Here is a 12,049-nt window from a genome sequence, read left to right as displayed (position 1 = left end):
TTTTTCTAGACTAAACACAGGTATGATCCTAAGTTAAAAACATATGAGGTTATCATGAGGTTGTTAACATCGCAATTTATCAGTGGATGTTTGCTGGAACTACTTGTAAATAGCGTGTTTCCTGACGGACACACACAGCGTGACTCCGGTCAGGTAGAGACCGGTCTCAAGTCAGCACCGCTGCAGACTCGCTGTTTGAGGGCTTGATAGCCCACTCCCCCTCCACACCGCTCCACACTCGTTGCTTTGGAACAGCCCTCAATATGGCGGACCCTCCGCGTGAACGCGCAAACGGAGGGGTAGGGTGTAGGGGGCGGTTTGGGAATGGGCCTATATATAAATGGACGTAGGGTCCGTGACGTCACCCATAGGATTCTGCACTCCACTGTGCATTTTTTATTCCATCACAAAGCTGATGAATCAAATCACCAGCCAGTATTTATGTTCTTCTGGTTGCTGTGGAATCTGAGAGGGGGATTTGCTTGATTTGACCTGTTATTTCCTCTTTTTGTTTGCCTTCAACATGGTCTCCATCACTTCAGTCATGCATTCTTTTATACTGCAGTTATTATCCAGTGGAAAGTCCTTACCTACTGGCCTAGTTCAATCAAAGTGGTTACTTTTTTTTGGCTGGGCAGTGTAGTTTTACACACCGTCTTATTTGACTTTCTCAGGACTTAAAACAGTTTTTTGGGGGCAGACCCCCTCAAAGAAAAAAATATATTTACACACGTAAGGTCATCATCTTAATAGTTGTGTATGCTCATCCGTGAGCAGAGCATCAAGTTGACATGTCTATTACAGCTGAATGCGGTGATTACCATCTTGTTCAGCAAAACGCCTCACAAACGTATTAAGATCAACAGCTTTAGTGCGTTTTGATTCAATGCTGAGTACAGCCAAACTGACAGTCTCTTCTCTGTCATTGTAGACCGCAAATACCTCATTCCTTCAGTGCTTGGGTCCGAATGCTTCTCGTTTTGCGCCGTCCAGTTCAAAATGAAATCGCCGCCAAACGTATGTCCACGCTCGCCCCAGGACCGGGGGACGTGCATGACGTGCATCTTGTGCTGCATTCACTTGCACTCGGACATTAGAGACTTTCTCTCATAAATGTCCGATGAGCCACAACTTTTCTTTCAAAACAAAGCTGCCAACTGGGGTGGCAAGGCCTATTTTTAGGGTGTCAGTTGCCACCCCAGTAGGTGAAACTAGGCTACTAGCTACAGTACAGATGGAACTAGATGAGCTGTTAACTCTCGCTCTGAATTTTTTTTTTTTTTTAATTCTCGCTCTGACTTAGACAGGTTGAAAGAGACACACACATTTTTCCCACCCGCATTCCGTGAAGACCCGCCCTACTGTGCCTCTGATTCGCAGATTGTTTGGGGGGAAAAAACGCTGACTGGATGCTGAATGTGATTGGACCAAAGCGTTGACACACACAGGTGGAACACAGTGGAACAGTCAGACATGCAGAGCGCTGTTTGCAGTGGACATAGCGGAGAATTTTGACTCGTTGCGAATACGTTGTGGCGATGTCTCACATATAATACAGAGAGATAATACATATGAAAAGTATAATTTGCTCAGAGTCCGGAGACAGTGGTGGTTCGGTCCGGATCCGGACCGGAGTCCGTAGTTTGAGGATGCCTGGTCTAAAGCATTTATTATTTTCATTTTCCCCCTCTCATATTCAGTGTGGACGGATTGAGACAGCATGGTGTCCAGAGAGCAGCAGAGACTTCAGGGAGAAACCTCCTGGATGTCCTGTCTGTTGGTTTGGAGAGGACTGAGGGTCTTTCCTCTGCGAGGAGGACCAGGCCTGATGGAGGAGCCCATGCTGGGCAAAGCTGATACCAACTGCACAGGCCTAGTCTGTCACTTTATTTGACTAAATGTGTTTAATACATTTAATAGGTTTACACCTTCTGTCCATATGTACTTTTTATTTAAAACATTTGATTAACTTTTGGTTCACATTTCAATAAATTGTATTTGTATTTGCACTCCTTTTGTCCATTATTCTTACTGAAAATGTTAGATTACACATTCACATCTGACTGAAGATTGGCCCCATTTATTTGTGACGTTGCAAAACAAGGTACATGTTAGGGGTCGACCGGGGCCGATATTCCGCATTTGACCGATTATCGGTATCGGCCTTTTTTTTAAAAATCAAATTGCCGATAAAACTTTGGCTCTGATGCGGCTGTTTCTCTGGCTGCAGTCACCACTCTGTGTACACGAGCAATGTCCCGCCCACAGCGCTATCTGATAGGCTATTACTGAAGATTTTCCGGGCGGGAGCCAGCCAGAGAGGCGGGACCTTCTCAGATTACAGGCAGGTGCGAAAGAACGCAGACACAGACTGAAGCAAGCAGCAGCGCTGAGCGGCAGAGCCATACATGTGTTAAACCGAAGTTCAATAAACATCCCTATCCCCTATGCTGAAGTTGCAAAAACACCACCATCTTATGATCCAATTCTATCAGTTTCCCAGTTACACAGGGACGCGGGAAGTCAGTCAGAGTTGGGGGTGCGATATGTGAAGCTCATTAGCTAGCCAACATGTATCTAGCAAATGTTTAGCAAAATATTAGAAGTGAGGCTACTAGACTAACGTTAGGTCTACTGTAATAGCCTCACTTTTAATAGTTTGCAAAACATTAGCTAGCACTAGTGTTTTGCAGTTGCTAGCAGCTTATTGGGATTGTATGCTAGATAGACAGATATAATAAATTAAGCATTATTGTTAGTTAAGCATGTCAGCCTGCAGCCCCACTTCTTGTCTCTCTCTCTAACTCATTGCAGATGGCTGCACTAAAGAAAAGGGCACAGAGGAAACCAGTTGTAAGATGTTTAAAAGTTAATTAAACATAATATATGCTTAAATGCATTTCAAAGAAGTTGTGTTGGAGTTTGTGTTATTCTACATTTTGACACCAAGATTTTCTGATTTGACTGCAAATGTATATCGGTTCCAAATATCGGTTATCGGTCTCCTTGATTACTAATAATCGGTATCGGCCTTGAAAAAGCCATATCGGTCGATCCCTAGTACATGTTGTGAAGCTCATAAAGTGAGGCAAATAGAAATAATCAGCTGATGGAGTGTAGATGTGGAAATAGCTGCATTCGATCAGCTGACTGTGTTTTCACAATAAAAGTCGTTTCTTAGTGAATGTCCTGTACTGGTCTTAAAATCTCATAACATCAGCTTTTAATGTTCCTCTTGGATGTTCTTCTTGACCCTCAGAGAAGGAGAAAATGTCCTGTCTTTCAGGCATGTCCTTTCCTAACAAAAATGACAGGAAACATAAAACATATTATTGCAGAACAAGTGTGTTATTTATGAAAGTGGTGTGTTTGTGTGTTTAGGGGCTGTAGATATAATTATTTTGTAATTGTAATGTTTTTTTTTTATTTCAACAATGAGCTACAAAGACAATCAGATTATGAATGAACAGTATGAAGTTCATCAACATTGAAATATATGTTATTATCAAAATAATATTTAACTGTTATCAAAACGTAGTGCAACTGTAGAAGCTTGCTCTGTTGTCTCACTGAAAGAATCACTTTTACTACGTTTTTACAGACAATATTGAGAGATAAATAGTAGCAGTTCTCACTATGCGTTAAATATATTTGCCTTCAATACATTAAATTAGAAAGCTGACAGTCATATTGCTAAATATCTAAATGTAACTTTTTGGATGGAAAAAACCCTCAACTTAACTGATGTGTCGGTGATCTAGTATTTAGTATTGTTTAATGGAATGTATATCAGTGTATTCAAGTCAATACTTCATTCATTTAAACCAATATCTTTCTTGATTCTTTGTACAGTATGAAAAAATAGTCTTTGTACCTGAGCTGAAGTTCAATGCTGTGAGGAGTCCAGTTCTGTCTCTCACTCTCTGGTCCAGCCTGTCTGCATCACCTGGACACCTTAAACAAACAGATATATATGTAAAGTACCATGTGTACAAACAATATAACTGATTCTCTTCTGTTGAACATGTTGGATTGTGTATTGTCCGAGTCAGGGGCCTTTTTATGTTACTGTAACTTTGGAAGTTGTGTTACCAATGCTTACTGTTTATTTGATACCCATTTGGTAATGCAATTAATAAAAACAACAAGGTTTGGGTTCGTTCTTCAGATGACTGTGACGTTAACGTGTAAGCTCAATAATGAACTCCAGCTCAACCAACCATATTGTAATATCTAAGTAATCATCTTGAAATATGACATTAATAATTGTAATATACACACATCTTATTGTGAGGTTGATTTCACATACACTACTTCGACATTAGCTTGTCTACATACTTGAGCATAGCCAATTTAAATTAACCTTAGATGCATACAGTTCTACCTACATAATAAAATATCTCTAAGTTACAGGGATGTAACCCTATTTTATCAACCTCAAACAGAAGCCGTTTGTTCAACAGTATTATCCCACTTAACACTTGTCTATTTCATTTTAACCTTTATATATACAGTCTATGATTTTAACTTGGAGGCTACGATTACAATCGTTAGCACCGATGTAGCTACCACTAGCTTACATGCTAACCCAAGCCTTACCATTCATTACGTAGCTGATTAAAATCATTAACACATAAATAAAGCACTCGAATTTCACTTACCGCATTCATGCACCGTCTGTTTTAACCGCAGAGTGAGTCACAATAGTCCGATATATAAGCATGAAGAACAAACCACGGCCGGCTACAAGTTGTGTTTCCTGGATGAGCTGAGCAGGCAGAGTCCCTGTAGCTAGCTTCACGGAGCAGCTAGCAGAGAGACAAGAAGCAACAGCGGCAGGCACTTGACAGAGCCGTCACTCAATGTGACCACGCCCTAATTTATGCACAAACTTTAAGACCTAATATAAATAAAAGGGTCGCGTTAGAAAACAATTCACTCACAGATCCATAATCATGAAGGTGGAATCTAACTATATCGATAATAAAAATGTATGGAGCCAGGGGTAGAAACATGTTTTTTTCTGCTGTAAAGTTGGGCATTTTAACATGGGGGTCTATGGAATATGCTCCTTTCTGCAGCCATCGCCTATCGGCCAATATATGAACTGCAGTGTGTGGCACTTCCGTATTGGCTTCCCGGCTCTACCCCACAGTTTGCCGCTTGGTTAAAACGAAGTAAACTTGATATAAAATCCCCAAACAGGCGAAAACCTACCAGTTTCATCCACTGTCTCTGCCACCTCCCTCCATGCCTCGCTCCTCGCTCCGGTTTGTATCCCGGTAGATGAACAGAGACTGATCATACAGCACCGGGTGATTCACTACCGCTATAATGAATTTTCCCTCCATTTTTTTGAATATGAGGAAATTACCTGCGTAGTCTCTCCCAGCATACACGCGGTTTGATTGGCAAGCGCTTGTACTGTCAGATTTGCATACGCGGGATTTGATTGGCTGAAGCCAAGCATTGAGCCTCAAAAGTTGAACATTGTTCAACTTTTGATGCCGATAGATGCTCGTGATGCTTGTAAAGCCATGCCATGCTCCCCACAATGCAGTTCGGCGAAGTTTAAAAATCTTCTACGTCACCCCATTCAATTGAATGGGCGAAGCGTTGAAAGCATTTTTCGATGCCTGTAGTGTGCCGGAAGTGCGCCGGACTCAGATGAAAATATTCGTGGTTGCCAAACGGCGATACTACACTTCCGTTTGGTTGCCAGGCCCGGAAACACTTTTTCCCATTGACTTATGGCGCGTTTCCACTGCAGGCCTCGCTCGGCCTCGCTCGGTTTGGTTAGGCCTTATTAGGCCCGGCTCACTTTAAATGCTGCGCTTCCATTACAGTTTAGGAACTGGGGTAGTTACTATAGTAACGCAGTGTAGGCGGAGCCGTGACGTCATCTTCAATGAGAGCCCCAGAAAAACAACACAGCCGTTAGCTCTTAGCACTCAGAGCTCACAGCTCTTCATATCTGTTCAGAAACTAGACAAAAGTTAAACAAGTACAAACCACAGACTGCCTGTGTCATGGCGAATACAGTCGCTGGTTTATTTATGTCTGTATAGGCCGTTGTTGTGAGTGTGGACGGTCGGAGCATATATAACGTTAGCTTAGCCAAGCTCCATTTAGAAGACACGCATTTTAAAAGGGTTTTTCGCCTGCCGTCTGTCTGCAGACTTGTCAAAGCATTAATTCATAGTTTTTACTAACCGGTATCAGTATGTTGTTACTTCGGCATTATTTTGAAACGTGTATTACAATTAAATCACAGTCAAATATGTTCATCTTGTTGTAGTTGTAGCCCCCTTGCCAGCGATTCTCTCTCTAGTTTAGCATACTCAGCCCGACTCAGCCTGATTGTTCCTGGCCCTAGAACCACGATTTAGTCGGGCCAGAAAAAAGGTGAAAAAGTAGCCCCGGGCCAAAACTAGGCCAAGTGGAAACGCAACCAAAAACGGGCCCCGCACGGCTCGGCACGCTTAAAGCGAGCTACCCGCTGCAGTGGAAACGCGCCATTACATTGGGAAAGAGTGGTCTGTAAATCGTTGGATAATTTTTTTTAAACTAAATAAACTACCCAGTATGAACACTTGTATAACCCTTATTAAAAACATTCGTTCCTCAAGTTGTAAAAATGTGCTAATAACGTTATTCTGAGAGTTATTGCCCTCTGCATTATGAACGCGCATCTAACCCATCGGGAGCGCGCCGCCCGGCACGTTCATGGGATGTGACCATAGACTGTATATATAAATGATGTGACGTGTTCAGTACTACATGCGTTTTACCTTTACCCATGGATGCACAATAAGAACGGACCCATATCGCCTTACTGCCAGCCCACGGAGCTGTAATAATGGATATATTGCACATGTTTGCTTTAATTCATCATTTGTAAAATATTATACTACATGGGCTGTATGATGTAAATCTTGTATTAAATAAAGTTAATATTACCGACGTTACGTAGATTAACGTCCCTGTAGCTTCTTATTGCACCATACCAAACCTGTTAAACCCTGAGCCTGTTTTTCAGGTTTCAGGCTCGAAAATGACATTCCCAGAACAAATGACCATATCTTCCCTTCTAAAAGGTTTAAAATTAAATTAATAATCTTTTTTCTTAAAGTAATGATAAACCTGTGAGTTGGATGTAGAAAAGTCAGAATCAATATAGATGTTTTTTATTTAAAAGAAAATTCAGATTGAACATGGTAAAAAACTGTAAATTATAGTGTCCGTCCAAAATATATGTTGTACTTATAGTGAAAACTAACCTTGGATGATGGGTTAGTAGACTAAAAGCTTTAGAAATCCAAAGTACAACATATAATAAGTACCCTGTATCAAGATTGATGCAAAACAAGTTATATTTGACCTTTTTAGACAGATTTAGCAAAAAAAAACCTCTTCTGGGGCCATTTGGGTGGATTTTCCATATCTCTGGCCCCCCTTGCTGGATTTTGACATGTGACATATCTTTCTAACCGTCAGAGCCAATGGAATCGAGGGGAACTCCCACATAGTCCTTATTTGGTAATGTGTGTGTGTTAGACTGCCGCATTGTCCAGACCGGAAGCAGCAGCCACTCTGGTGGCTACCATTAGCAGCTAACTTTTGCTCTGCGATTTTTACATAAAAATGGAATTATATATTATATATTAGATAATTTTTTTATACAGAGACGTTAAAACCTATGGATTAACCGATTCAGCCGCATTTTTTCTCGTTTTAATACCATTGAACACGTCTTTTGATCAGATTGACAGCTACGGTGAGACGATCTCCCTGGAAGCTCCGTAAAGGTACGTGTTGTGATGTCTGTGTTTGCTTCCCCTGTCGCGATTTCGGATCACTCAGTGATGATACTATATACCTAAATAATCTGTGGAGGGTTATTTAGGCCCCCGCCGGCGGGGACCTTGGGGTTTAACAGGTTTCAAAATGCTCAATTCAAAGTCTCAAAATGCTACAACTACTGTCACAAACTGGATGAATGTGACGTATTTTGTTAAAGGAGGATGAAAGCGTAATTAAAGGTGGGGTAGGTAAGTTTCAGAAACCGTCTCGAGTGCACTAAAATTTGAAGTACACAGCCGAAAAGAATCCGCCCCTTCCTTCAGACTTCCTTACAGAGCACCTCCTCCAACACACATGCAATGCAATGCACGCCCAATTACGGCACGCCCAATGAGGGCACGAGATACATTTGTGCGTGCACAAGATGGAAGGCTGACAGACAGGGCGGCCCGGCTAAACGGATTGGTCGTGCTTTTTACAGTACTACGGCTTCCACAGATGAATTTTTTTTATGGATTTTTTGTCAAAGCACTTCAGATATTCATTGCTATCGGGATGTTAAGAGCATTCCATGGAATATAACAAAAAGTGTATCTCGAGCCGGTTTCTCAAACGTACCTACCCCACCTTTAAGGAGCACTATTGGAGTGACTTTGATGGTTATTGGACTCAGGATTAATTCATTTGGATTCCCGCTGTATGAAGAAATTAAAGGACGGCGCAAGTGGAAACAATTCACAAAGGGATTAAACTGTTTAAAACACATGCTCAAAGTAAGCCGGATTTTGCCGTTGTGTTTATGTGGATTCAAAAGTCGTAAACAATCTACAAAATGGAGGAGACCGATCTGATCGAAGCAACTGACAAATAATCCAACTGAAACCGGCATGGACAATGACTATGTTTTAAAAATGCGCTTATCCAGAAAAGCCTGGTTTGGACACTTTACGGGCAGAAGAAACATTTCTATTAAGGCGAGACACCCCAGGTGAATAGGGTAATTTTTTTAACTTAGAGGTATCAGCTAGACATTTCTCCAGTTAATTACTTACAATAAGGCAATTGTTTTTTGTATTACAAGTTTTCTGAAATAGCATGTCTAAATATGCAAATTATCCATTATCTCATTAAATATGCACATATTTTAACACATTTCAGGAATCGAAATCTGAACTTTGGATAAAGCCAGTTTCAAAATTCTTGTTTCATTTTGTAGTCATATTAGTATCTAAGGCTTTTACAGAATGGATATTGGATATCTCTTTTTATCACTAACACACCCTAAAATATCAATTTTCGCCATGTTTTTAGGTATACAAGGTTAGGTTTAGGTTGTATAATTCAGGCTATGAATGATATATGAACAAACCCTTCTGTAAAAGCCTTCATCATATTGATAGGAATATAACTGGAAGGTTTGGTGTATCTACGTGCTACTGAAGTTGAAATTTCGAACTCAGAGTAGGAGAAAAAACTCATTTTGAGAAAACAACCTTTAAAGATTGCAGTGAGGCGCTAGCTAAACCCTCATGTTCTTTGGATGACAGCTTGCGCCTCGACGCACTCCGTGAAGGTATTTCATGTTCGGGGTCATTTGTTTTTTGTATAATCTTGCTTCGTGCAAGTGACAATTGTTGTCGTCTTCTCTGTGAACGTTTTTTTCGCCGTTCTTTTGCCATTTTGAGATTTCAATTTCTAGCGGAAAGCTAACCAGGAAGTGTTTTAGCACACCACGTGACGCATCTGAACGAATCACGTTGTCAGAAATTTACACCAGCCAATGAGATTTTGTTTCTTGGTTTAAGACCCCTTTGTGCTTTCACGATTGGTTGCTGATACAAAGGAAATGACCATATTTGGATCCGATGAGATTGTGCAGGAGACACAGCTTTCCAATAGTGATGGGCATTTAGATTCCTTTCGGGGACACAAATCTTTTGATTCAGTTCACTTTAAAGATTCGTTCACTGACACACAAGGGGACGGGTAATAAATGCGAGTGAGAGGGAGAGAGAGAGGGTGCACCGGTACCGGCTCTGTTGTTAGAATCTGGTGCTAGCTGCTCTAACGGATATAAGAAGAAGCTGTTTCTACAATAATGTGGAGGAGAGTCCTCTCCAGTCAGACTGAGAGGCTGATAACTACAGCTCAGTGAGGTAAAGGACTCTGAGTGTTTAGATAGTTCACTTTAGTCTAAGTTCAAACGGTTTGGTCACAATTTATGTAAACACATATTTCCAAGGCACTCCTTTATAATTATTGGGATAAACAGGTTTGAAATCATTCCAATGTATACTATAGGACAGTAACCAAAAATATCCTTTAAAACTGGAGAGATAAAAAAAAAAAGCATAAATAAATGTTAAGGTAAAATAAGATATGAATGAACAACACAAATCAAATAAGTTACATTCATTTGTTATTGGCTATGGTAGGTTATTGGTTATGTTCACATACTTATTTGATTACATCCACTTGTCTAAGATGACAACAGAGACTTTCGACCCAAAACCAGCTGTTGACTTGTGGATGCAAGCAGCTAATCGCAGACTCAACCAGAGAGAAAGAAGTAGGCCTACATCATCAGCTACCATGTCTGACAGAGAGGAAGACAGTGAGGAGAACAGTCAGGAGGGTAGTGATGACAGCTTGTAGGATTACTGGTTGTGCTAATGTTGTCTTGTGTTCACCTCTGCATGTGTGTGCTGCGTTCACCTCTGCATGTGTGTTCAGTGTCGTGTGTCTGGCAAATAAAGTCAAGACCCCTTCAAAAGTTACGGTTTATTTCATTTTAAGGATGAGCACCAAGCAACATCTCCAGGTGCTCCTTTGAGAACCAGAGAAAAAAAGTTATGTGCACCCCTGCTAATAACTTTTTTTTTTCAAAACTTTTATGATTAAATTATATAAATAACGGCTATTCAAGTGTTCATACTGGAAAGTTTAACTAAAAAACAAGATTTACAGAAGTCTTTCCCAATGTAATTACATGTGAATTTGCTTCAGCACCTTGTGAACTTCCTGAGTGGGCAGAGTGGCTTGCTCTAAAGGTAGATCATTCAAAGAAGAAGTTCAGTATCAGCTAATGATTATGCTAACAAGAAGACAGTGTCATTACTGGGGAATGAACTCCAATATCATCAGTTCCATACATTAGAGTTTGAAGTTAGACATTCTTCATATTTTTTCAATAACTGCAAGATCTATCATATTATCCAAAGCATAACTTGTAAAGATTTTTCAGCTTTCTAAAGTTTTAATTATTGAGGTTTTTGTCATATATGCTTTCTGATTTGTTGTGTTATTGTTTATGCAAATAAACATGACTTGTGAAATCTTGTTCAGTTGTCTGTTATTATGCAGTATAGTAAGCACTCTTTTTATGTAGTTGTTAGAAAACTAAGATGGTGTTGTTGTTTTTTTGTCTTACACCGTGAGAATGATAAATACTTTTGGGATTTGTAGTCTTTCTAGTTGCGTATTTTTCATAGTCTTAGCCTATATTTCAACAGTTTTAAGACAAACTGTGACTTTTTTAAATGGAAATTATTTTTTAAAGATTGACAAACATATGTGTAATTCGTGGCACAATTCAAAAGGGATCGAAAGATAATCTTTCTCTCCACATTGACTTCAATACATAATTTTTCAGAAATAAGGTCCTATGGGGCGGAAGTAGATGGGCGTGACTTCGCCACTCTATAGATCAGGGGTCGGCAACCCCTGGCACGCGTGCCAGCATTGGCACATGGCACCGTAACCAGTGGCACACTAGGAATAAGTGTGCAAAATATTTAAATTGTATTTTCGGATCATGAACGAGACCGCCGCCAGAGCGCGTCTCCCCGTTACCTGCAGAAGGAAGCCATGCACGCAACGCAGCCCCGCTCTCTTTAACTCCAGGTGACTTTCTGCCGCTTTCCTCCGTGGTGCAGTGCTGATCGTTTCACCACAGAGGAAAACACTTCATAAATTGCAGTACCCATAAGGAGCTGTACAAATGCCGCAGTTTTTGCGTGGCTGTGTCTTTAGTTGAAAGCCCAGTGGCGATCTGCTCATCTCTCATCGAAATAATATGCTACAAAGGGGCGGACTGGCCATCTGTGTGTTGAACTTTCCTGTCGGCTCCCAGACCGTAGTCGAGGAGGGCAGAAGCAACAAGCTTCAGGTTCAATAACCCACTTTAGCTTAAATGACTGGAGAGAGGCGAGCTCTTCTTGGGAGGCCGTTGCATCAAAGGGACAGC

Source organism: Gymnodraco acuticeps, unplaced genomic scaffold, assembly GCF_902827175.1.
Source record: "Gymnodraco acuticeps unplaced genomic scaffold, fGymAcu1.1, whole genome shotgun sequence".
NCBI classification, from domain to species: Eukaryota; Metazoa; Chordata; class Actinopteri; order Perciformes; family Bathydraconidae; genus Gymnodraco; species Gymnodraco acuticeps.
Note: the sequence above shows the minus strand (reverse complement) of the source record.